We start from the raw sequence: 24,966 nt of genomic DNA, 5'->3' as shown, positions 1-24,966 counted from the left end.
ACAACATCCCCATACCTTTGCCATGCACAGTGCATTCTGCCAGATGTGGGAGATCATACCTGCACTTGAGGCACGACTCCAAAGTCCTGCCCCCTCTGTCATGCTATCCACCACAAGTCGACGGGCACCTCTCCCTCCTTGACCTCGCCCCAGAGCACACACCTCCTCCATCTTGCCCGGACAAATGGCTACGTCCCTTTTCAACGCCCTCACTTCAGCCACCACATGGGACCGGGCCAACTCCATTATGCAAGGCAACATGCGGCCAGGTCTGTGTAGCACCGGTCTTCGAAGGTTACCAGATGAACAGCCCTGAATGAGCTGTGTCCTGATCATGGGCTGAGCGTTGTCCAAGGACACGATAATGACATTCGCCGGAGACGGCCACAGAACGTGTCCAGAGACTCATCTTTCTGTTTGGCGCTGCACATGACAAACGCTCATAGTCTGCATTGGCAAGTGGCATCAAATGTTCATGCAAAGCGGCCTTGGCCTCTGCGTATGACGCATTCACCGGTTTCAAGATTGTCAAATTTTGTGCACTGCCGGGCCTGCTGAATACAAAAGCATGGCTACCTTACTGTCTTCATCCATCTCATCCCTAGCCCCGAAATACATGTCCAGACGGTCTATCCAGAGTCTCCACCTCCGCCCAAAGCTTAATGGGACCCCAGAAACATCAAATTAGGGCATCAGTGTAAGAGCCCCCTGCTGTCGTGACACATATGCTGCCGCCGGTGCTCCTGCACCATCCTCCTGGTCAACCATGGTGGTGAGCGCACGAGCACCCCACGTTGGATCCGGGGCCGCAACTTACAAAGGCACCCAAGGCAGACCGCACCCAGAAAAAATGAGCATGCAGAAACAGCCACCCTCCACCCAGTGTTCAAATATAGGCAGGAAACCCTTCCTCCCCAGAGTCCAGACTAGCCTTTCACCACACTCGGGCATGCTGTAAATATTCACCCTTCAAACAGTGTCCAAACAGCCAGGAAGTGCTTCCACCCAGCGTTCAGGGGCCATCAGAAAGGGGATGCCTACCTCCGTCCCTTTCTTCCTCCTCCTCTCAGACTGAATCTTCTGGCTCCACGGCATTCAGGGAGGAGGAGCGGGGGGGGAGAAGCAGTTGGATAAGGAGGCAGTGGAGTCTGTGCTTATGCAAGTGGTGCATTATATGGGCTTTGCTCCACCGAATCCTGCTCCCGAGCTGCTGGATGGGGCTTCTAGGGTTCCTCCTCCAGAGTATAAGAAGGCCCTGAAGGTTGGGCTCACGCTCCTGAGGAAGATTAAGCACAAAGCCTTGGCTGCATGGAGGGAGCCCGACAGGATTGCCGTTCCACATTTCTTGTCCAAGCCGTACCCTTTTCAGCAGGGGGGGGGGAGAAGCTCCTGCCGCAAACGGTGCAGGTCAATGACATTCTCCCAGGTCTGGTGAATTGCTCCTCAGTGGCCCTGGAGGAGGCCATTAAGGATGGGACTGACAAGCAGGCGGACGGGTCCTTGCAGAAGGCCTATGCAGGGGCTCACCTGTTGTGCTCTGCTACGTATTCTTCCTATATTGCTGAAGCGGCACTCCATGGCCTGCGGACTGTCTCAGAGGCCTTGTTGGACGGTTCCAACCCTAAGCCCCATGTCCAGAAGGTCAGTTCACAGTTGTAATTCTTATCAGACTGGGCTTTTGATGGGGTCAACACTGCAGCCATGATGATGGGGCCTGTAGTAGAGGTCAACAGCATTTACATCTTTGTGACTGGCAGACGGTCTTGCACCAGAAGGCCGTTGCCCTAAAGATTCCTTTCGAGGGTCAGAATATTTGGGGACTCCTTGGAAGATGAGGTGCATAGGGTGTTTTGGGCAGACGAGCATGCAGGGAAGTTGCACAAGAAGCCTGATCCGAAGCCTTCCTCGTTTCGTGGTTCCGGGTTTAAACCCTGGACCGCTCACTATGCTGCTCATAGGCCTGGCCGAGAAAGACCCTGATGGGTTCATAAGGGTGGGTGCACGTCCCCTGGCCACAAACAACCGAAGTCCTGACACCAGGCTGGTCGGGGGCGTTTTCAGGGGTTCTGCAAGGTTTAGACTCGGCTGTTTATGGACCCTTGGGTGAACCGGACTGTGCAGTGGGGCTGCTGCCTGGTGGGCAGCTCTACCCTTGCTCCCTCCAGAATTGTCCAGATGCCGTTGGCCCAGTCTGTGGTGAGGAGGTGGGCCAGGCATGTGGCCGGCTTTTTTAGATCTCCTCCGGAAGAAGGTGGTGGTGCCGGCCCCTCACCACGAGAGGGGTCAGGGTTTTTATGGCATTTTCTTCGTAGTCCCAAAGCCATGGGGGAAGATTTATTTGATCATCAACACAAAGCGGCTGAATCCTCACAATGTTATCCTCCACTTCAAGATCGAATTCTTGCAATGGGTTATCCCTCCGGTCCGGCAGACGGACTTCTTGGCGTTGGTCGATCTCCAGGACACCTATTATCCACATTCCCATCTAGGGGCCTGACCAGTGATTCCTGCGCTTCTTGTTTGGGGGTAGAGGGGTTGCATTATCAATTTCTGGGCCCTTCCCTTCGAGTTGAAGTCTGCACACTGGATTTTTACAAAGATATTGGGGCCTGCCTTGGACATTCTGCATCATCTGAAGATTCAGGTCTTCCTGTACCTAGACGGCTGGCTGCTGACTGCGTCCTCTTCCTCCCACCTGGGGGTCCACCTGCGTCAGACATGCTGGGTTCTCTAGGACATATTTTATTTGTATCAACTGGCGCAAGTCCCATCTGTCACCATCCCAGGATATCCAGTTTATTGGTGCCCATTTTTGGACAGGCAGAGAATCAGGGTTCTGTTGCTGGAGGGCAGGGATCTCAACCTGGCGAAGACTCTCTGGACTCTGATGACCAGGTTGGAAGTACCTGCGCAGTGGTTTCCCAGGACCTCGAGTCACATGGCATCCTGGGTCTTCCTGTTTCCGTGGGCATATCTTCATCTGCGTGAAGCTACGTGAAATCGTCTACACGGAAAAACTTCAGTCTCAATCTTGCGGAGCGGAAAGCTTCAGCGCCTGAAAATATTGACTGTCACTTCAAATTTAATACGCACGCCTGTGTTCCCCCACTCCGCCATCCACGTACGCGGGGCACAAACATGCAACCTCTGTTGTCTGCCTATCCCTCCAACTACTTACGCTGTTTAATTATCGGCAAACTGATCTCCGTCTACTCTTACCGGCAGAGGGAATGCCAGGTTTCTGTTGTTCGGCCTAAACTTGGAACACATTCACAGGGTTTTCTTTGCTCGGCCATCCGACCCTGCGGCAATGAAAGCAGAAAACAAAAGCAGCATTGAAAGCGGCAATGGGCAACGCATAAAAGGTAAACTTGCCATTTTCTCAAATGCAATATTATCAGACAGGCTATATTTGAAATAATGGTTGATTCGACCATTTAAATTCACTATTTTCGGGCATTACCATCTGTGTTCTCTCTTGGATCATCTGACAATGGATTGGAGGGAGGCTGAGCAGGACTTTGACCGCTGCCTTCCAGTGCTCCCCTCCCTGTGGAAGACCCTGCAGTGGTGATTGTGGCCGAGGGTCCTCCTGAAAGGCTTCTCCCGTCCCAGCCCTGGCCAATCACTCTTACCACTGACGCCAGCAAGAGGGGTACCCTGGCTGTCGGTTTCGAGTATAGAACCACGATCCACCCCATCCATCTCAGGCCCATCCCTATGGATGAGAGAACCTCCCCTGTGAAGGCGCAGCTCACCCAGTCAAAAGCCTTTTCGGCATCTAGGGTAAGGAGTAGGGCCCTTCTCTAGTCACCGCTGGTGCGCTTGAGAATGTGAAGCGTTTTACGTAGGTTATCAGCACCCTGCTTGCACATAACAAAGCCTGTCTGGTCCGGGTGAATCAACCGGGAGAGGCAGGACTCCAGGAGGGTCACAAGTACTCTGGCAAAGATTTCTGTGTCCCCATTTATCAGGAAACTAGGCCTGAATGAAGTGCAGTTAGTGGGATCCTTCCCTGGCTTTGGGAGAACCACCATTAAGTGTAACGCTCACCTGATTCTCGCAGAGGCGCCGGTCTTGACTGGGCGACTACCGTATCTTCAAAGGTGATGTGTAGCACCCGGTTGGCTCTTTGGGCTGGACCTCTGTGCACTGTATGCCTGACGTGTAGAGTAAGATGTCTTAGGTAAGTGAATGCCGAGCTCTCCATCTGCCTCGGGGCAGGGTGCTGTAACCAGTTTCTTCACTGGATAGGTAGCGCAGGCCTCTTGACTTCAGAGGACTGCTGTCTGTCGTTTACTGCACGAACGGTAAGTTTCGAGTCATTCAAATGTCTGTAAAGTCTTTAGTAATGATGTCTCTTGTTTTGCAGCGTTCCGGCGATGGCGGATGACGGGCTGAAGTGAGTTGAAGATGGAGCCCGTGTGATGAATAGAAGCGCCTGGAAGCACGTAAGTAAGCGCTTGTTGCCTGCTTCATGATGCGCTCTAACTGTCTTTTTATTTTGCAGGTACGAGTTCGGAGCGGCTGCAGGGTGCCGGAATACCCACTGGATTAGATGTGGAAAGGAGTAATGGCACGTGAGTATTAAAGTTCCCCAATGTCTTAAACGCACCTTGTTTTGTCTTTCAGATGCGGGATGCTGCGCCGAAGGCCTCCGGAGCGTGCAAAGAGTTGGTAAGCTTTTGTCTTTCAGATGCCGGAATGCAGTGTGAAGACCTCCGGAGCGCACAAAGAGTAGGTAAGCCTTTGCCTTTCAGATGCCGGAATGCTAACCTGTTCTTCCTTGTCTTTATAGGTGTTGCTGAAGACTGGATTCAGGATGGTAAGCCTTTGCCTTTCAGATGCCGGAATGCTAACCTGTTCTTTCTTGTCTTTATAGGTGTTGCTGAAGACTGGATTCAGGATGGTAAGCCTTTTTCCTTAGGCCCAGGACCGGATGCAGAAGACACGATGAGCGTTCTGCTGCAGAGGTTGCAGAATAACGCAAAGCAAGATTCATCCACCGGGTGTGGTTTAAATAGCCTCCTGTAGTGCTTCGGTGTCTCCTTCCACAGCCACGCCTAGGTAAGAAAAGAGTTCCTGCTTTCCAGAAGAGTTCCAGTGTTCTGAATCTAGGGAGTGGCTCCAGCCCCACCCAACAGGAAAAGTAGTTCCAAACAGAAGGGGATCAGAGGCTCAACTGGCAGGCAAGTAAGCAGCATGGTCTGCTGCAGGTAAGTCCACCCAAGCATTATGAGCCCGGCACTTCCAGCGCTGGGACTGGGCATATTTATGAGCCTGGTGCCACTGGCGCCAGGACTGGGTCCAAAAGGTCCCAATTGGGACTGGTTGGCACTCGGAACCTGGGTTATGGATCTGCTTCCAAGGGAGTTGGGAAAACCCTGACCTTTTGGAAGCAGAGATCATGACAGTACCCCCCCTCAAGGCCCCTCCCAAACTGGGCTTCTCCGGGGGTTTTGGCTTGTCAGGAAATGTTCGGTGAAATCTTTTGATTAGGCGAGGAGCGTGGACATATTCAGCAGGTTCCCAGGATCTCTCTTGGGGGCCGTAGCCTTTCCAGTCAATTAGGTAGAATAGTTTAGATTTGGAGATCTTGGAGTCCAGAATGCTTTTGACTTCAAACTCGAGTTCTCCATCAACTAGGATAGGTTTTGGAGATTTGGTTAGTCGGGTTTGAGGTTGCACGGGTTTTAATAGAGAGACGTGGAAGACCGGATGTATCTTCATGTGCGGGGGCAAGTCCAACTTGACCGCTACTGGGTTTACTATGGTAGTGATGGAATAGGGACCAAGGTATCTTGGGTTGAATGTGCGTGGCCCTTTTAGAGATAGATATTTGGTGGATAACCAGACTTGATCCCCTACTTGATAGTGAGGGGCTTCCTTCCGATGTTGATCTGCTCCTTTCTTGTATTGTTCTTTAGCCCTTTGAAGGTGAGAAACAGCTTCCTTAAAGGCTTGGGTGATTGTAGAATGCAGGTAGTCTACTGCTGGTGTTTCAAGATCTTGGAGGGGATCCAACTCCGAGGTTCGAGGGTGACTGCCGTACAAAAGAAAAAACGGGGTTTTCCCAGTTCCCGAATGGACAGAGTTATTGTAGGCATATTCGGCTATCCAAAGGATATCTTTCCAAGTTTTTTCAGTTTGTTGCAGCATGCAGCGTAAATACTGTTCCAGAGTTTGATTGGTCCTCTCGGTTTGTCCGTCGGTCTGAGGGTGGTGACTGGTCGATAGTCTCACATCAATTTGAGCCGACCGACAGCAACTTCGCCAAAAATGAGAAATAAATTGACTACCTCGATCCGAAATGAGAACCGAAGGAAAACCGTGCAGTCGGACGATGTTTTCGAGAAATTCTCGGGCCAGAGTTGCTGCTGTTGGCAAGCCTTTGAGCGGAATGAAATGCGCCATCTTGGAGAATAAGTCCACGATTACTAGAATCGTATTGTATCCGGAGCATGGAGGTAGATCGGTGATGAAGTCCATGGAAAGCGTATGCCAAGGGCGAGGTGGGATGTCAATAGGGCGTAAGAGGCCTGCTGGTCTTTCCTTTTGACTCTTGTTTTGGGCGCATACTCCACAGGACATTATAAAGTCTCTGATATCTTTCTTCCAAGACGGCCACCAGAAGTAGCGCTTGATCTTTTCTGAGGTCTTGGCCATACCGGGATGACCTTCCATTAAAGAGTCGTGATAACAAGAGATTACTTTTTTCTGTAAATCTGTGCTGGGTAGGTATAATCGTTCTTGGAAATACAATAAGTTGTCCTTTACTGCAAAGTCCTTTCCCTGCAGATGCCAATTCTGTATGTCTGCTGGAGTTACAAGTTGCCTGGCTTTATCCTTAACTTCCTCTATGGATTCGGTGGCGATTACACCCAGAATTCTTTGTTCAGGAATGATTGGTACAGGTTTAGGGTTGATCAAGTGTTCTTCCACTCCCATCCGAGAAAGGGCATCAGCTTTACCGTTCTTTGTACCAGGTCGATAGGTAATTATGAAGTCAAACTCGGCAAAGAATAATGCCCAACGGAGTTGTCTAGAGGATTGGGCTTTTGCGGTTTTCAAATATTGCAGGTTTCGGTGATCCGTAATCACAGTAACGGTGTGTCGGGCCCCCAGCAGATAATGCCGCCAAGCCTTAAAGGCAGACTTGATAGCCAGAAGTTCCTTGTCAGTAATCGTGTAATTGATTTCAGGAGGCGAGAATTTGCGGGACCAAAATGCCACGGGATGCAACTGATTGGTTACCGGGTCCTTTTGTGATAGAACTGCCCCCATGGCAAGGCTTGAAGCATCAGTTTCCACGATGTAGGGGAGTTCGGGGCGAGGGTGTTTTAAGATTGGTGCAGAGATAAATTTAGTCTTCAAATCCTGGAAAGCTTGTTGCGCCTCGGTAGACCATTCAAAACGTTTGTTTTTCTTTAACAAGGCAGTGATGGGCTGGACTATTCGAGAGAATTCGGGGATAAACCTGCGGTAAAAGTTAGCGAAGCCTAACATGCTTTGCACACCTTTTACGGAGGATGGTGATGGCCATTTGAGAACTGCATCGACCTTCTTTGAATCCATACGCACTCCGCCAGGTGATAATATGAATCCCAGGAATTCAACTTCAGTCACGTTGAAAACACATTTTTCCAACTTAGCGAAAAGTTTGTGTTGACGCAATCTTTCGAGGACCATTTTCACGTGTTTCCGATGTTCAGATTCCGATGAAGAATAAACGAGGATGTCGTCAATGTAAACAACAACACATACATCTATGAGCTCTCTAAGGACATCGGTCATAAAATATTGAAAGGCGGCCGGGGCATTGCAAAGCCCGAAGGGCATGACCTGATATTCAAATAGCCCATACTTGGTGCGGAAGGCCGTTTTCCATTCATCGCCCTCTTTTACTCGTACCAAGTGGTAAGCTCCTCTAAGATCCAGCTTTGTATATATGCATGCTTTTCTGACTTGGTCCAGGAGTTCAGGGATCAAAGGTAACGGATATCTATTCTTAACGGTGATCTGGTTCAGGGAGCGATAATCGATACAAGTTCTAAGGTCTCCTTCCTTTTTTGGAACGAAGAACAAAGCTGAAGAAGCAGGGGACTTGGAAGGACGAATAAACCCATTTGCCAGGTATTGATCCAGGTATTGTCGAAGGTGAAGGTTCTCAGGCTCGGTGAGGGCATAAATTCTACTACAAGGAGGAGTAGATCCAGGTATCAGGTCTATCTGGCAGTCATAAGACCTATGAGGAGGTAGAGAGTTAGCCTGATCCTTCCGGAAAACATCTTGGTATTCTAGGTATTCGGGAGGTAACTGGGGAGTCTCTGAAGAAATTGCGGCTAGTGCAACACCAGGTGGAGGGTGACAAGTAGAGACACATTCTGGAAACTGGACCGTTCTTGCTCGCCAATCGATCAGAGGATTGTGTTTCTCTAACCAAGGTATTCCTAGAATAATCTGAAACTGAGGGGCCTTGATCACATCGAACACGATCTTCTCATGGTGTCCATCTTGACTTACTAGCGTCACCTCTTGAGTGGTATGCGTTACTGGCCCGGAGGCTATCTCGTACCATCCACCGTAGTAATGACGTCCTTTACAGCCTTGGGACAAAGAGTTAGATTCATCCTCAAAACCATTTCATGATCCACATAATTGCCGATGGCACCGCTGTCGACGTAAGCTTCAATTGCATGTAATCGATCTGGATTATCAGGGCTAATGAGGACCATCGGTACCACGAAATGCGAGGTCACGGAACTGGTTTTCACGCTCGGCAAGAGGACCTCTATTCTTGTCGGGCGAGGTCGTTTCCCTGCTCTGAGTTTGTAACTTTGGTAACTGCAGCTCCTACTGCCTACTTGGCAGGTTTCACCGGACAGTCTCGAAGAAAGTGTCCTGAGTTTCCGCAATATAGGCATAATTGCAACTGTTTCCTCCTTTCCCGCTCCCTTTGTGTTAGAGGACCTTTCAGACCCCCTATTTGCATGGGTTCCCCGGAGTCTACTCCTTTGGAAGGAGTTGGCGGTTTGGAAAATACTCGAGCATCAAACTTGGAACGATCGGCCTTCCTGTTCTGCAGCCTGTGATCTATTTGAACGACCAAGTCTATATAATCCGAACAGTCTTGTGGGGGATTCACTACTTGGGCTAAAACGTCTTTGAGCTCTCCACGTAGACCTCTATAAAACAGCGTAATCCTTTTGTCCTCAGGCCATTGAGTTTCCACTATTAGTCTATTGAAAGATGCAATATAAGCCAAAAGGTCTTGATTACCCTGTCGCAACGAAAGAAGCTCATTGTCCAAAGCCTGCCCCTGTGAATGTCTTGCGAACAGTTTTTCCATACTAAGCTGAAAGGCTTGAAAATCATGGAGAACCGGATCATCTTGATTAACTAGAGGGATCGACCAGTCTGCCGCATTGCCACTAAGGTACGAAAGTACAAAAGCTACTTTTGCTTGATCAGTTGGAAAGGCTGCTGGCCGGCATAAGAAGTGCAACCGGCACTGATTGATAAATACTGCAAACCTCTTTGGGTCACCAGAAAATCGTTTGGGCGGAGCCAGAGGTACATTCCCAGGTAGGTTGATCTGCACTGGATTCATAGAGGAGGTTGAAGGAAGATTTGCCCCTGATGCGGGTAACGGGGTCTGTCCGGCTTGTGACTGTAGCACTTGTCTAGCAAGATTGTCTGTTCTCTCCTTGGAAATAATTAGTTCCCTTCTTAGAGCATTCGTTTCCTGACGAGCTGCATGCACTTCTGCCCTTAGTTCCCCAAGTAACCGGGCTAGGGGGTCAGTATCCGAGGTTTCCATAGCGCCTGGGCGAGAGTTTTGCGGTAGGCTTTGCGTTCTGTAACGCTCACCTGATTCTCGCAGAGGCGCCGGTCTTGACTGGGCGACTACCGTATCTTCAAAGGTGATGTGTAGCACCCGGTTGGCTCTTTGGGCTGGACCTCTGTGCACTGTATGCCTGACGTGTAGAGTAAGATGTCTTAGGTAAGTGAATGCCGAGCTCTCCATCTGCCTCGGGGCAGGGTGCTGTAACCAGTTTCTTCACTGGATAGGTAGCGCAGGCCTCTTGACTTCAGAGGACTGCTGTCTGTCGTTTACTGCACGAACGGTAAGTTTCGAGTCATTCAAATGTCTGTAAAGTCTTTAGTAATGATGTCTCTTGTTTTGCAGGGTTCCGGCGATGGCGGATGACGGGCTGAAGTGAGTTGAAGATGGAGCCCGTGTGATGAATAGAAGCGCCTGGAAGCACGTAAGTAAGCGCTTGTTGCCTGCTTCACGATGCGCTCTAACTGTCTTTTTATTTTGCAGGTACGAGTTCGGAGCGGCTGCAGGGTGCCGGAATACCCACTGGATTAGATGTGGAAAGGAGTAATGGCACGTGAGTATTAAAGTTCCCCAATGTCTTAAACGCACCTTGTTTTGTCTTTCAGATGCGGGATGCTGCGCCGAAGGCCTCCGGAGCGTGCAAAGAGTTGGTAAGCTTTTGTCTTTCAGATGCCGGAATGCAGTGTGAAGACCTCCGGAGCGCACAAAGAGTAGGTAAGCCTTTGCCTTTCAGATGCCGGAATGCTAACCTGTTCTTCCTTGTCTTTATAGGTGTTGCTGAAGACTGGATTCAGGATGGTAAGCCTTTGCCTTTCAGATGCCGGAATGCTAACCTGTTCTTTCTTGTCTTAGGCCCAGGACCGGATGCAGATGACACGATGAGCGTTCTGCTGCAGAGGTTGCAGAATAACGCAAAGCAAGATTCATCCACCGGGTGTGGTTTAAATAGCCTCCTGTAGTGCTTCGGTGTCTCCTTCCACAGCCACGCCTAGGTAAGAAAAGAGTTCCTGCTTTCCAGAAGAGTTCCAGTGTTCTGAATCTAGGGAGTGGCTCCAGCCCCACCCAACAGGAAAAGTAGTTCCAAACAGAAGGGGATCAGAGGCTCAACTGGCAGGCAAGTAAGCAGCATGGTCTGCTGCAGGTAAGTCCACCCAAGCATTATGAGCCCGGCACTTCCAGCGCTGGGACTGGGCATATTTATGAGCCTGGTGCCACTGGCGCCAGGACTGGGTCCAAAAGGTCCCAATTGGGACTGGTTGGCACTCGGAACCTGGGTTATGGATCTGCTTCCAAGGGAGTTGGGAAAACCCTGACCTTTTGGAAGCAGAGATCATGACATTAAGGCCCACAGAAACGGCTGTGGTATTGTGCCTTCCCCAATAATAGAATTAAAAAGCTTGGCCAGGACTGTTGCCAGTGAGGACTGATACTGCTTGTAGAAGTCTGACGTGAACCCATCCTCCCCAGGGGCCTTACCCGCCTTTAACTTTAGGATCACCTGCAACACCTCTTCCCTTGTCACCTCCAGTTCCAGGGCCTCACCTTCTGCCGCCATGAGTTTGGGGAGCTGCAGATCATTAATGTGGCCACGCATCACCTCACCTGTTGCCTCTACCGGCCGGGCAGAGTGCTGCTGAAAATATGTCACGAATTGGGACGGGATGTCCCCCCCCTCTGCCCACCGAAGCCCCATCAACTACACGTATCTGGTCCATCCTCCTTTCCGCCCAGCATCCCTGCACCCTGTATGCCAGAAACGTACCCACAGCATCACCCTTTTTATATTATTTCTGCTGCTTAGATCTCATCCTACTAATCACCTCACCTATTAATATCGAGTGGAGCTCCTGTCTCTTGTCCCTCATCTCCCCTAGGAGCCTTTCCCTATTTGCGTCCTTCTGTACTAGTTGGGATCTTAAAGCTTGCAATTCCTCCTGGAGTCTACCTCGCCAATAGCCCCCTCTCCCTTTTCTTCTATGACCCTTCTGCGATAAACAGAACCCTGACCGTAGCATTTTGCTGCCTCCCACACCGTAGCCATGGGCACTTAACCCATTGTCGTTGGCTTCAAAGTAAGCCCCCATCTCCTTCCCCAGGAAGTCCCGCAACACACAGTCTCTCAGCAGCATATCATTACACCTTCACATTGGCTACCGCTGAGGAGGTTTCACCACTCTGTACTCCGCCACTACCATCTCATGGTCCGTCTAGGATATCGGCTCTACTTTAGGTGCACTTACGTCTATCTGTTCCTGCGGGACAAGCAGGAGGTCTATCCTGGTGTGTGTCTAGTACAGAGAGAAGAAGAATGTATAGCCTCCCGGCTCTGGAAAGTGACCCCGCCAGACGTCAGCCCAGTAGTGTTCTTTTAGGGGGTATCCAAAGTCAACATTACCCTTGCTTGCCTTCCTCGGGCCTCCCCCCTATACCGACCACCAGTCCAACACCGGGTCTGCTATGATATTAAAGTCACCCCCAGGAGTGTGGCCTCCTTCTGCCCACCCTTCCAATGCTGCAAAAAAATAAAAATAAAAAAATAAAAAATGGGTCGCAGGAATCGCACCTGACCTATGTTGGGCATGTATAGAGTAGCCAATGTGATCTGTGCTACCTCATAGAGACCCTTTATCCACAAGAACCATCTCCCAAACCCCCTCTTGACCTGGACCTCTGTCATCTGAAGCATTTTCCCCAGCAAAATACCCACCCCTTCCTTTTTGTGATCTTTATGTGAAGCCCAATCCACCTTGCCGATGTCCTTCCCCTTTATTTCAGATTATGCCCCCTGCTTATAATGGGTCTCCTGCAAAAAGAGAACCGTCAGATGCTGCTTACGGAAAATGCTACTGATTAATAACTTCTTGTTTTGGGATCGAAGCCCCTTTACATTTATGGTGGCCACCTTCACCTCAGCCATAGCCCTTTTTACCAGTCGTCATGCACTCCTCAAGCCTCCCGGTAAGTACCCTGCCCTGCCCTTCTGTGTTAGCCGCTGCATGAGGCCCATCCACTGCCCCTCCCTCGCCCCACACTGAACCCCACCTATCTCCCCCTCCCCCTGTCTGAGGCATTCAACTGATTGTCTTGCGTATCATGGTCACACCCGTTGAACCATCAGGAATGTGGCTTCTGCCCTGGCCGCACTAGGTTCCCCACCCGTCACCATCCAGCAACCCCAAGCTCCTGCAGCACCAACAGCACTACCTCGTGGACTGAACTTGAACATGGCCCACAACATCATCATCATCATCATCCTACCCCAAATCTCCACTCAATCCTCATTACCTCCCGTCACCCCCAGAACACAACATTAGGAAACCAACTCTGGACTTCAAAAAGAACAAATCCCCCTTCCCACTCCTCAGGTCTGTACCCCCTTTTTGGCTGGGGTTGAAGAAGAGACCCCAGGAGCAGGGTGTGGGCCCATGCGTTGTGCCTTTTCAAGGATTTATACCTTGTCCAGGGTTACCTGTTCACCTTCCTTGGAGCCCAGAACCATACCCATTATCTCCTGAATCTTCTGTTCCAGACCAGCTGGAGACTCTTCTTCTTTCTCCTGCAGTCCGAAGAACCAGAGGTTATTCCGCCTCTCAATTTTCAATGTCATTCACCTTGAAGCACAATTCCTCCTCCCATCTTCCCAACTCATCCACCTGTGTCCTCCCAATCCAGGTCAGGGTGTTGGGCCACGCTCAGGCCAGAGTGCCACCGTCCTTGTCCTCCTTGATCCCAGCGTCCCCTTGCACTGGTGGGTCCCTTTTACCCAGGCCTTCCATTACAGGGTGTTCACCTCAATGTACCTCCTAAAATCAGCACTTCTCCCTGGGTCCCCTCTGCATCTGGTTGGCTGTCCGTGCCAAACCTAGCCGTTTCTGCTCCCGCATGGGCAGGGCCGGTGCTATCGTTAGGCAAGTTTAGGCATTTGCCTATATTTGCAAATTTTAGAGCGGCAAAACGCTACTCTGCCTGTCATAGCACTGGCCCTGTTCACACTGTCTGCAGTCTGCACGCTGAGGTTGCCTGTAGCAGTAGCAGGCCAGGCAGCGCGGCCGCAGCACCAGGCCAGGGGTGGACCGGCCCATAGGGAACTCTGGAGATTTCCCGGTGGGCCTCTGCACCCTGGGCCTCTTTTCTGTGGTATTTCCAAATTTTCTCATAGGAAAAGCATTGGGCTTGCTGAAAAGGTGTCATACAGGGCCACTTTGAACTTTATTTCCAGGGCCTCTTTTGGTCCCCAGTAATTATTTCCAGGGCCTCTTTTAGTTCCCAGTCCAGCCCTGCACCAGGCACGTGAAATGACAAGGGTCAGGTCGGCTAAGGGTCACTCAAGAGTGTGTGCATGGGCGTGGCAGCACTCGCTCAAACGCTGGCACCTGTGCATTAGGCGTAACACGAACGGAGCGCACATGTGCCATTGCCCATCGTAGACTGCCATGAACGCTGCAGTCTGCTGTTCTTCTTTGGAATTAAATTGGCCCAGCCCACCCAGGCTCGATTGTCAGTCCGATACAGCCTGCCTCTCCGCTGCTGCCTGGCTGAGCCTGTGACCTGACCTGGCTGCACACATCCTGGGCCGGCCCTGTACTAGCTGCAGCCTGCAAGCCTGCAACAGCCTTCTGTTGTGCGTGTGCTGCCAGGCGACCAGCCCAGCAGGCCACACACCCTGGCGGCGGAACGGTACCCCCAAGACACAAGGTACATTTCTTTGCTGTTGCCTGTTGTCGGGAAATAGAAATACATATGCTGGGAATGGATAACATAGTGGAGCCAGAGGTCCCTGTCCCCTCTGCTGCCGGGGGAGGCCTCGAAGCCTGCCCGGCCGGCCCACGCCCACCCAAAGGGAGGATGTCCAGCTGAGCGGCGCCATCATAAATCAAGAGCCGCAGAGTGATCGCTTTTAAAGGCGCCATCTATGTGAGCAAACTGAAACTAATTGCGCGCAGTGCCCTGGGCAGCCAGCACTGCACTCCGATCAATTAATCAGTAGGCACTACATGAGTCAGAATGTATAATGTACGTGCAGCTCATTCACATAATAAGCATGAACATACTTCATTAGGGAATGCCGCCTGTTTGTATTCTTATCAAACTGAGGGAAACGAAGTACAACTGCATTGCATGCATTTCCTTCACAGCAAATGGCCTAGCCAACACAGCCCAGGCAAAGTGGACCTAATCGCAGAAGTGGCACACCTCCTTCTGGTTAATTCCCGTATTTCTGCGTCACAAATGCAGTGAGGGTGTTTGACAATTTCGTTCCATGGGAAATAGTATAGGCCTTAATATCTTCCAAACGCAAGCAGGGTCCAATGTTTGATTTCAGCCTGCTAGCCCCAAAACGCTCTGGTCTGATTCACAAAGATGTGCATAGAGCTCGTTTGTGAAAGGTCCTTGTTTGAGGGCAGAGGAGCTGCACTGACGCTAGGCATGACCGCCACGAGTGGTGAAACACCATTGAGCTGACCGGGCTTAGGCCGCCCCCTCCACCCCTCTATGGCTATGTTGACTCGACCTGGCTGACCTACATAGCCGTGGCCGCACAGAACAGGGCACCGATGTTAAACGGCGCCCGTTAACAAATGTGCTGCAATTACTAATGTAAAGTGTTTCCCTGTTGGCACCTGCATTCATATGATGATGTTTTTAGGCAATTGAAATCGTGATATGGGATTAGTACTTGCATGCCAGAGGAGTGATTGGAAGGATAGAGAGGGTTCAGAAGACAGCTCATTCTCACAGCAGTCCTTAAGTGGGTGCTTGCAGACTTGAGAGTTAACTGCTTGTAACATTGAATCTGCACTATAATAGTCTCATTAGAATGTGTAAAGAAGTTAGATGCCCATTAGCTGGCTCTCGGCCTGCTGCTATCTGCACGTTTTGTCAGCTAATTGAATGGACGACCAGAACAATACTGTTAGTGTTTATTAGCACACTCGGGGCACAGGCAACTGTACTGTACAGTCTAATATTAAACTATTACTGTACTGTGTCAAGCAGTGTAGTCAATACATGAATGCCTTTCAACTCAAAATGGTTACTTATTTGTGTGACGAGTGTTTTTTTGTTGTTGTTAGTCGACACTACGGAGTCCCCCACTCGGAGCAGCCGTGAGCCTCTTTGCAGGAAAGTGCAGCCCGATACCATTTCAAGCTCCCTGCAGTGTCCTGTCCTGTATTTATGCTGAATTGCACGTTCAGGGAGATGAGGCCAACAACATCACCTTTGCACGTCTGCCGCTTTGATTTTTCCTGATTCCTTTCCCCCACCCACCCTGGTTTGGGATTTGACCCTCCCCACACTTCCTATACAGCCCTCTGCCCCTTTTATTTTGTTTTTTTGTTAATGTTGAATTAATTTTTCAGGAATGTGTTCTGAAAATACAAATTGTTATGAAGTCAGCAAAGCCGTGATGCACTGTCACACACATGTCGACAGCAGCCCCCCTTTATTCTATGCAAAGTGCATTGTGTCCTTTCTCTACCTCTCAAGCTGCCCATGCGCGTTACCTGTGTTTTGAACTAGCCTGTTCCACCCAGTCTCCCGTCACTCTTTCACTTGCAGCAGAAGCCATGAACATTGAACAGCTTGCTTCTGCCCCTCCATGTGTCTCTCCTGGGGAGCCACGTGATGCCCAACACTTCTTCTGTGCCAGCCCACCATGGCTTTTTGCACAAGTAGTCGATCAGTGTGCGCTTGGGCAGCACCCTTGCCCCCCCACCGCATTGTCTCTTGCGCCTCTTGGTTTGGTAACCATCACTGCGTCTTTTTAGTGCCATGTCAGGGTCATCTGCACCCCAGCCCCTTCTTTTTCAGTTGCCTTTTCCATCAGGCAGCTTTACTTACGTTACGTAGAATCCATCAGAGCTTTATAAATGTTTATAAATGCACAATGATATCGGAGACAGAAAGAATACTTCTTCAGCCCCTCAACATTCACACGACCCACTGAGGTTCTATAGAATAAGCAAGCTCCCAAAATATTCGCATTTAACAGGGCAACGAATATACAATAAAGGGGTCAATAATGCTATTCACAATCACACTACAGTTCTACCAAATAAAGAGTAAGGAAAATCGAATAATGTACAAGACTATCAACTGAACTCCCCAAAAGCTGATCTAAGGGAGAGCAGATCACGCAGTGCAAATCTAACTAAGGGGTTAATCAAAAGGTGGGCATGTGGTATTGTAAGTGAAGTATCGGTGTGGGGATTCCTTCCCCCAAAATCGTGATGATGACCATTAACCGTTGCACTGCAACTCATACACCTCACCTTCAGCTGCATGTCCTGCTGCTTGCGGAGTCGCATTCTGGGAACTGGTAGATGTTGATCCCAAACTCCTCAATCTCATCTCTGAAACCGAACACTGAGTGGACGTGGGGGTGAGGAAAGTGCAATGGAATCGATCCACAGCAGAAGACGTGAGCAACGTTTTAGGTGGCGGTAATGGGTTTGCAGCAATCAGTAACAAAATGAGGACGGTTGGTCGGGATTGGTTAGGATCTTGGGGCGGGGGGCGCAAATCTGACAGTTTGCCTAGGGTGGCAAAATTCTCTTGCACCGGCCCTGCGCATGGGGATGCCACTGCATCTCTGTCACAGGGGTGTACACTGCCTTCTGTGCTGCCGCTGGTCCGTCCCATTGCTGTCCACCGCGACGCTGCACCTCTTAAGCAGGCCTCCACCATGCACTCCAGCACTCCCCATCATCCAGCATGGTAGGGCCCTGCACACTTACACTGCCTTCAGCAAGTGACTGAGTCCGCACTCCTAGCTGGCCTCTCAGTGTCATCCACATTGCCATGCTCCAGATCTCTGCCACCAACTGTTCCCCCAGCGTGGGTGCTGGCAGTTGTTGCATCACCCACCTGGAGTCTAGCAGTGATTACCAGCCGGCTGGCCCCCTTTGGCACTCCTGACAGTGGCAGCTATAACACCTCCACCTCAGCTCCTGTCCCATCTGGACCTCCTGTAGGACCTCTGCGTTGCCGGCGGATATTCTCTCTCAGGTAATCTGAATCTCCTACTCTGACGTCATGGGGTGGGTCTGGAGAAATGCAGCTCCATAAATGTTCATTAGGTGCTAGCAGTCCATGCAGCAACTACCGGTGAACTGGTCGCCTCTTGTGCCTCATCGACAGCAGGATTGACCACAGTTAGGGCCGTGCTCTCCCCTGCTATCGCTTCACTCCTAGGATGGGGCTGCCAGTTGGAGCACCAGCGCTCAACCCAGGGAGGAGGGTTCCTAGAGCCCTCCCCGGATATGCAGCGGCAGTCACAGCTTCCCCAACCGCTGGGTCTGTTGGCTCCAGTCAGCACTAATTCTACCACGCCTGCAGGGAGGTACGGCTCTGGATCCACGGCTATGCTCATCTCCCGGCAAGCCGCTCATCACACTCCCAGTGTAGGCCCTCAGCTCGTCAGCCTCGGTCTCGCCAGTTTGCGGGGTGCCAGCCGCTCAGCCCCACAATCCACAATCGGAGGAAAACCCAAATCCCATGACAAAAGATGATGAAAAAACAGCTCAAAGTTTGACCGACATCCCGATAAAGGGTGAACAGCTGTTTTTCCCATTTCAGATTAATGAGAGGGAGGAGCCTGTTCTCACCAGAGTATGCCAGAATAACAGAAGAAGCTTCATCAATGAAGTATTATTCAGAAAACTCCCAAAAGATCACACCATTCACACATTTAAATTGATTGATAAGTGTGAAATGGGCCTGCAAACTCCAAATTCCAAACATCTACTGCCTAGCAGGTGGATGTTAAAAATTTCCATTGGCGACAAAAGCATAGAACATAATTGTTGGGTTGTGAGAAATGTCCCCTCCACCTTTTACCTATGCAGTGACATTCTCAATCGAATCGCAATTAATGTGGACCCAATTAATAACAAAGCCTGGTCCCAACTGGGGGGTAACCCAATGGGCTTTGACAACACTGAGAAAGCATTCTGGGGACCTCAATTGCTGCCATATGCGGTTGAAATTCAAGTGAGAGAAGAGGTTACCATCCCAGAACAGGTGCAACAATTTACAATTCCCCCAGAAAATTAAGCGAGGACAGAACCTCAAAAACTGGGACGCCTATATAAACAAGGTTTGTATTTACATCCAACACCCCTAGTTTACCTAGAAAACAACACCATTCAAATATTGGTAAATAACATTGACCCTCGAAGTATCACTTTGGGCACATACACCTTTACCGGAATGTTGTTTGATGCCCAACATTATTCTATTGATTGACTGCTTAAATAAAGACGACGGTATCCCTCTGGAAAAGATTTTCACCAGGCAAGTGAGGAATTTCTTGGTGTACTCTTCCTGCCCTTATGGTGTGAAAGAGGTGACCCGTGACAACAGGAAGTATTAGGTGGTATTCCGAGTCAACAGTGATTACCTCCCATCCTTGGAACCTCACATCCAGGCCAACACCATAACAAGAGATCTCTCACCCAACTGGAGGATCCCGATGAAATTGCCACGCTCGAGGTCTTTCCAGGCTTTAAGCAGAAGGTCGGAGAACAAATCAGTCTTGCTGATGCCTGTGAGAACGAGAAGCAAAAACAGAAGCTGAAACAGGCGTTTCTGGATTTTCAGGATATCTTTGCTGTGGATTCATATGACTGTAGACGCACACAGATACAGTGAACCACCATACCCACATACCCTGAGATATCGCCAGTATTTATGAAGGAATACTGGTTACCTCTCATGTCCATGGAGTCACTCACAGAGATTATTAAACATTTTGAATCCCGTGGGATAATTCGTCCAATCCACAGTACCTTCAACAACCAGATACTGGGGACACTCAAACCCAATGGCCAATGGCGACCTTGCGCAGACCTAAGGGAGTTAAATAAACAGGTCAACATGTCAAGATGGCCCCTTCCCTACATTGATCAGGGACTGTGCCAGATCCAAGGATCAAAGATGTATACCACCATTGAACTGACCAACGGTTACTAGACAGTACCCGGGAGTAGGGAAGACCAGCATAAACTTGCCTTTACCTTCCGGGGGCAGCAATACACATGGACCTGAACCCCCCTTGGATACATAAACTATTGCAATTAATTTAACATCTTCCTACACAAGGCCACGCCTGATTTGGGAAACCTGGCCTATGTAGATGATGTCTTAATCAAGAGCTCAACTGTGGAGGAACATATAGCAGAAATATGCTATGTTCTGACCAAGTTTCAGAAAAACTGAGCAAAACTGTCCTTTCAGAAGGCACAGTGGTGTAAGACCTGCGTGAACTTCTTAGGGCACAAAATCACCCTTGAGGGTCTTAGTCCCCAGGCATAAAAAAGTGGGACGCATTGTTAAAATTGAAAGACCCTACTACTCTGCAACTAAGAAGTCTTCTTGGACTCACTAATTATAGTAGAAAGTTCATTGACGACTACACAGAGGTCACTCGACCCATGGTCCATTTATTAAAGTCTGGGGTCAATTGGGAGCGCGGTCCGGAACAATCCGAGGCAGTAAAACAAATAAAGAGACACCTTCTCCAGGCCCCTTGTTTGCAATACCCCATAAAGAACAAGGAGTTCTTCTTGGAGACGGGGTTCTCAGATACTTGCTGAACAGCAGTATTATGCCAAAAGCACAACCAGGTTAACAAAATAATCTCGTACACGAGCAAGACTTTGTCCTCTGTGGAGGAAAAATTCAATGATTGCGAAAAGCTACTCCTGGCAATGGTGTGAGCGCTGAAGAGCTACCGCCCATTCATCCAGGGGAGCACATGATAGTGGAGACTCCTCACCAACCCTTGCAATACTTACAAAGCAACCGAATCCGAACAGGGATCGTAAGAATTCCAGAATTACTTCCTGTCCCTGCAAGGTTTTGCTGTGGAGGTCAGATATGGCTAAAACAAGAAGAGTCCTCTAGCGCAAGGATTGGCTGACTTGCATGACTGTGCTCAAGAAAACTGTCTTGAGGACGAAAGTCTAAGGACCAACCACAATATGGAGGTGTACCTTACTTCCCCGCACAAAGTCTATGAGGGAGACACGTGTCAGGGGATACCCACAGTTTATGTGGATGGGTGCTCATACCATGTTGACAATCAATGGGAGAAAGAACTAGTCACTTGTAAGAAACCTAAGGGTAATTCCCCGGGTAGAGCCCCGGAATCCCTTTTTCAGGTGGCCAGGGCATCGCTGTTGGATCCAGTTCCTGGGGGTGGACCAGTGGGGGAGGATCACCTGGATAGAGGAACCCAGGGTTATGCTTCAGGGAATACCCCAGGTGAGACGTGGTACCATCACGAACATGATGATGATGGGAACGAAGTCCATGAAGCTTTTATAAAAGCATTTCCTGCTCATCATACCTTCCAGCCGTTGAATCTCCTTTACCGAAAGGTAAAGCGAACAACCCATTTGCATCTGGTAAACTTGCTAAGAACCACAACTCCCAGAATCCCGGTTTCCTGATTCCTATCCGAATACTCCCCGTCACTCGTCTCCTCGTCACTTTAATTATTATTTTCCGAACTCCCGGTCTGCTTTTACCAAACCGTACCCTTCGCACAATTTCCCCCATTTATTTTACAATAAGAATCCTCGTCATTCCTGATCATTTAATAAACCCTAAAAATCCTACCTTTCCAAGTTGCCTAACCACCTCTTTCTTATGACACCTTTTCCCCACCCTAACCCGTAGGACCCTCAGGAACTCGGACTCCTTTTTCCAATAAAAACTCTGTTTTACACTGTAATAAAAACCAGACTCATGTTAAAACTGTTTACCTGACATGTCCCAACCCAAGGGTCAGGCAGAGTCAGGCAATTAACTAGAATCACACACACCTGACAGCCCTTTTCTTTCGACACATGGATAAAACATGGAGCACAAGAGCACAGGACGAGCAAGGAAGACCGCATGACGTGAGAGCTAACTCAGCACAGCAGTTCAAAAGGAGGAGAAAGATGGCACAGAGAGAGGGCAACAAGGAGAGAAGCGACCTTGCCCTTTTCCAACCAAGGTCTGGGAAGCCTCTGCAGAAAGTATAAGACCACAAACAATAGCCAGCGTGTGTTACAACAGATGTCTACGGTACGCAAGACCCTCCTCTGCTGATAATCAAGCTGGGGAAGGACTCGCAAGCTGGTCTCGGTGGTGCCATCCTTGAATCCAAGGATAAAGAAAGGCACGCGGTTCATCACAGCCAGTGAGTCGAGGGGATAATAGATGAGAAACCAAACTGTGTTGAACGAAAAGTAGCCATTGGCTAATTTTAACTTTGAAAGGCTTAATTATACATTGATAGAAGAAGGGGGAAACCAGCAACAGAGGAGTACGGCACCATGTGGGTGCACAAGCAGGAAATTATGGTCGATTACCCAAAGGAAGAAACTACTGTAACACAAAACCCTTGGGAAGAGGTGAAGAATGGTCAAAGTGGTCATACAGGGGTCTCGTAAAATCGTCCATACCGTTGAAAGTCTTTGACCGACAAAGAACTGTGAAAGCTAAGGGAAGTGAGTCCCGCATGTTGAAAATGAACACATGAAGTATGTAAATTAGCAAGAGTGAACCCGGGCAAGGGATGCTAATGAAAAGGGACAGAGTCTGAAAGTCCTGTGAGGAATCATTGGTAAAAGTCGACGAGAGTAAACCCGGCAGAGGTAAGCCGGCAGCCAAAGGTTGGCGAGAGTGAACCAGGCAGAGGGAAGACGACAACCAGGGGCAAAGCCCGAAAACCTTTTTAAAAAGACATTAAGGTTTATGAAAGCAAGAAGTATTGCAAGAGAAGGGGAAGGGAAGGGTCCCCCTTGTCATTTGGGGATCCGAGCCCGGCGAAGGGAGATCCAGGGGTGGAAAGTTACAACCTCGTGAATTTTCCTCTGACAGAATCCAATTATATTGTGAAGGAGAATCTCCGGGTGTTGATGAAGTTTTCCCAAATGTTCCAAATCCAAGACTGTTTGTTAGTACGGAGATCCATATCTGGATTTGACCAGTGGGTAGTACCTACCTCATAACGAAGCCTGATGTTAAGTTACACCCATGATGCGGCCACCGCCAGTCATAGGGGCTTTCATACAACATTAGGAATCTTGCTCGAAGTCACATATTGGCCACACATGGGCCACAACCCCCGAAATCTACTTAAAGGGGTGTCTTGTGTGTGCTCAGTTTCAGCCAAGTTCTCTCACACACAGAGCTCCCCTACAGAAAAGGGGAATGACACTGCCTTGGTCGTATTTGCAAGTCGATTTCATGGGGCCAGTGATTTGCTCCTCTAGAGGAAACAAGTACATGTTGATTGTGACATGCTTGTTTATCAAGTGGGTAGAATGTCTTCCAGCCTGAATTGTAAGGCAGGGACAGCTGCCACATACTAATGATCAATCACATCTTCTCTCGTTTCAGCCTTCCCCAAAGGATTGAGTAGGAGCGAGGAAGTCATTTTACCAGCAAAGCGATGACCAAGATGTGGGAGATTCTGAGGGTCAAATGAAAACTCCACATTGCCTACCACCGAGCCTCGATCAGGTGATGCAGGTACAATAAAACAATTGTGAGCATCTTAAAGACGTTTGTGGCGGACTCTGGACCAAGTTGGGATGTCCGCTTTTCCTAATGGCCAGCAGGTCCGTGCCGTCTTTTGCAACCAAAATGTCTCCATTTGTGCTCATGACTGGACGAAAAATGGTGCTACCTCAGCATCTGTTCTACAGAACTCAAGAGCATACCCTGATCAACGTGTCCATTAAGAATTTGTGGAAACACCTTCATCAAGCTTTTGCATATGCTTTTGCATATGCTCAGCACAATTTAGACATGTTGGAAGAAGGAATCAAAGCCTACTATGACTTAAAAACTACCAAGAAGGAGTATGAAGTAGGAGACAGGATCTACCTGTACAATTTCCAAAGGAACCAGACAAAGGAGCGGAAGTTCCTCCCCTCTTGGCACGGTGCCTTTGAAATTGTCGATAAAATCTCACCTGTCGCCTAGAAGATCTGCATCCCTAAAGCAGAACAAACGGAAGAGAAATAGGTCCATATCAAACGGTTGAAGAGCTGTCACCCCAGAAAGGTGCTATGACTGATTGAAGAGTCCAGTGAAGGTAGAGTCGAGGAGCCAGCTGGAGAATGAAAGGAAAGGATGGAAACCCGGATAGAGAGTATCACACATTTACAGTGAGTAAAGGAATGTATCCTCACAAAGAAGGTATAAAAATAAAAATATGTGAGGAAATGTTCATGTGAGGGAAATAAATGTCAATGTGCTATGTGATGTTTTGTTTTCTAAATTGTATGCCGTTTTGTTTTCTAAATTGTATGCCTATTTACCAGGGAAATAAGTACTGTATAATATACCTAACCTCTCTTTTTACTCTCTGCAGAGTCAATAACTCCTTACCTTTATAGCCTCGGGGTAGTAAGCTCCAGAAAGGGAGGAGTTCCAGGGCTAAACCCCAAACTCTGAAAAGAATGGAGTGCAGACCAGAACACCATTCCCTCAGAACGGGAAAAGGGCAGATGTGCTCCAACGAGGAAATTCATGAAATAAGCCAAAACAAAAAGAAAGCAAAATCCCCACTCTCCCTTGCTCTTTTCTACAGGTCAACCGAGTGAAAGACCCGGGGGTGAGGGGGACTTGTGGGTTGAAAAGACAGCCCCAGAGTGACAGAGATGGAAAGGCTATGCTAGGCCCCTATTGTGAGAGTGAAGCTGGATAATGTGGAGTTACATTGAAATATAAAAGCCAGTACAAAACAGTGAGTTTCGACATAAGGCCTAGTTTGTTTGTTTGTTTTTTTTATTCACTTATAATGCGCAACAGACCCGAAGGTAGCCAGGCACAGAGGACAGAAAATGCGAAGCTTAGGTTACAGGGTAGGGTCATGGGTTACATACAGAGTACAAAGTACAATATATCACAGGTAGGCGGCAATTGCAATTTACACACGGGCAAAATGAGTACAAAGTACAATAAGGACAGTATATGTACAGGCACTAAATGGACGTTGGCTCATCGGCCAGGTGGGCAGAGTGAGGAGGTCCATAAGATCAAAGTAGAGCAGGATAGTAATGTGTATATACTAGGGTCGCATGAGGATAAGTGGGCGCTAATGAGCTTATCATTGG

The 24,966-nt window shown here is 49.2% G+C and overlaps 1 protein-coding gene across 4 annotated transcripts in view; it reads right to left on the bottom strand.

The window, feature by feature from the left end:
* The window catches only part of LOC138473098 (prominin-1-A-like), a 1,012,351-nt gene that overhangs the window by 810,192 nt on the left and 177,193 nt on the right, over window positions 1-24,966 (bottom strand). For all 4 annotated transcript variants that reach the window (XM_069611612.1, XM_069611614.1, XM_069611613.1 and 1 more), the window contains one exon: window positions 19,303-19,392. The gene's annotated coding sequence lies outside the window, so the exon portion shown is untranslated. The remainder of the gene's footprint in view (window positions 1-19,302; window positions 19,393-24,966) is intronic.

This window comes from Ambystoma mexicanum, chromosome 8, assembly GCF_040938575.1.
Source record: "Ambystoma mexicanum isolate Mex_15411 chromosome 8, UKY_AmexF1_1, whole genome shotgun sequence".
In the NCBI taxonomy this organism is placed as follows: Eukaryota; Metazoa; Chordata; class Amphibia; order Caudata; family Ambystomatidae; genus Ambystoma; species Ambystoma mexicanum.
This window is presented reverse-complemented; position numbering and strand designations above follow the sequence as displayed.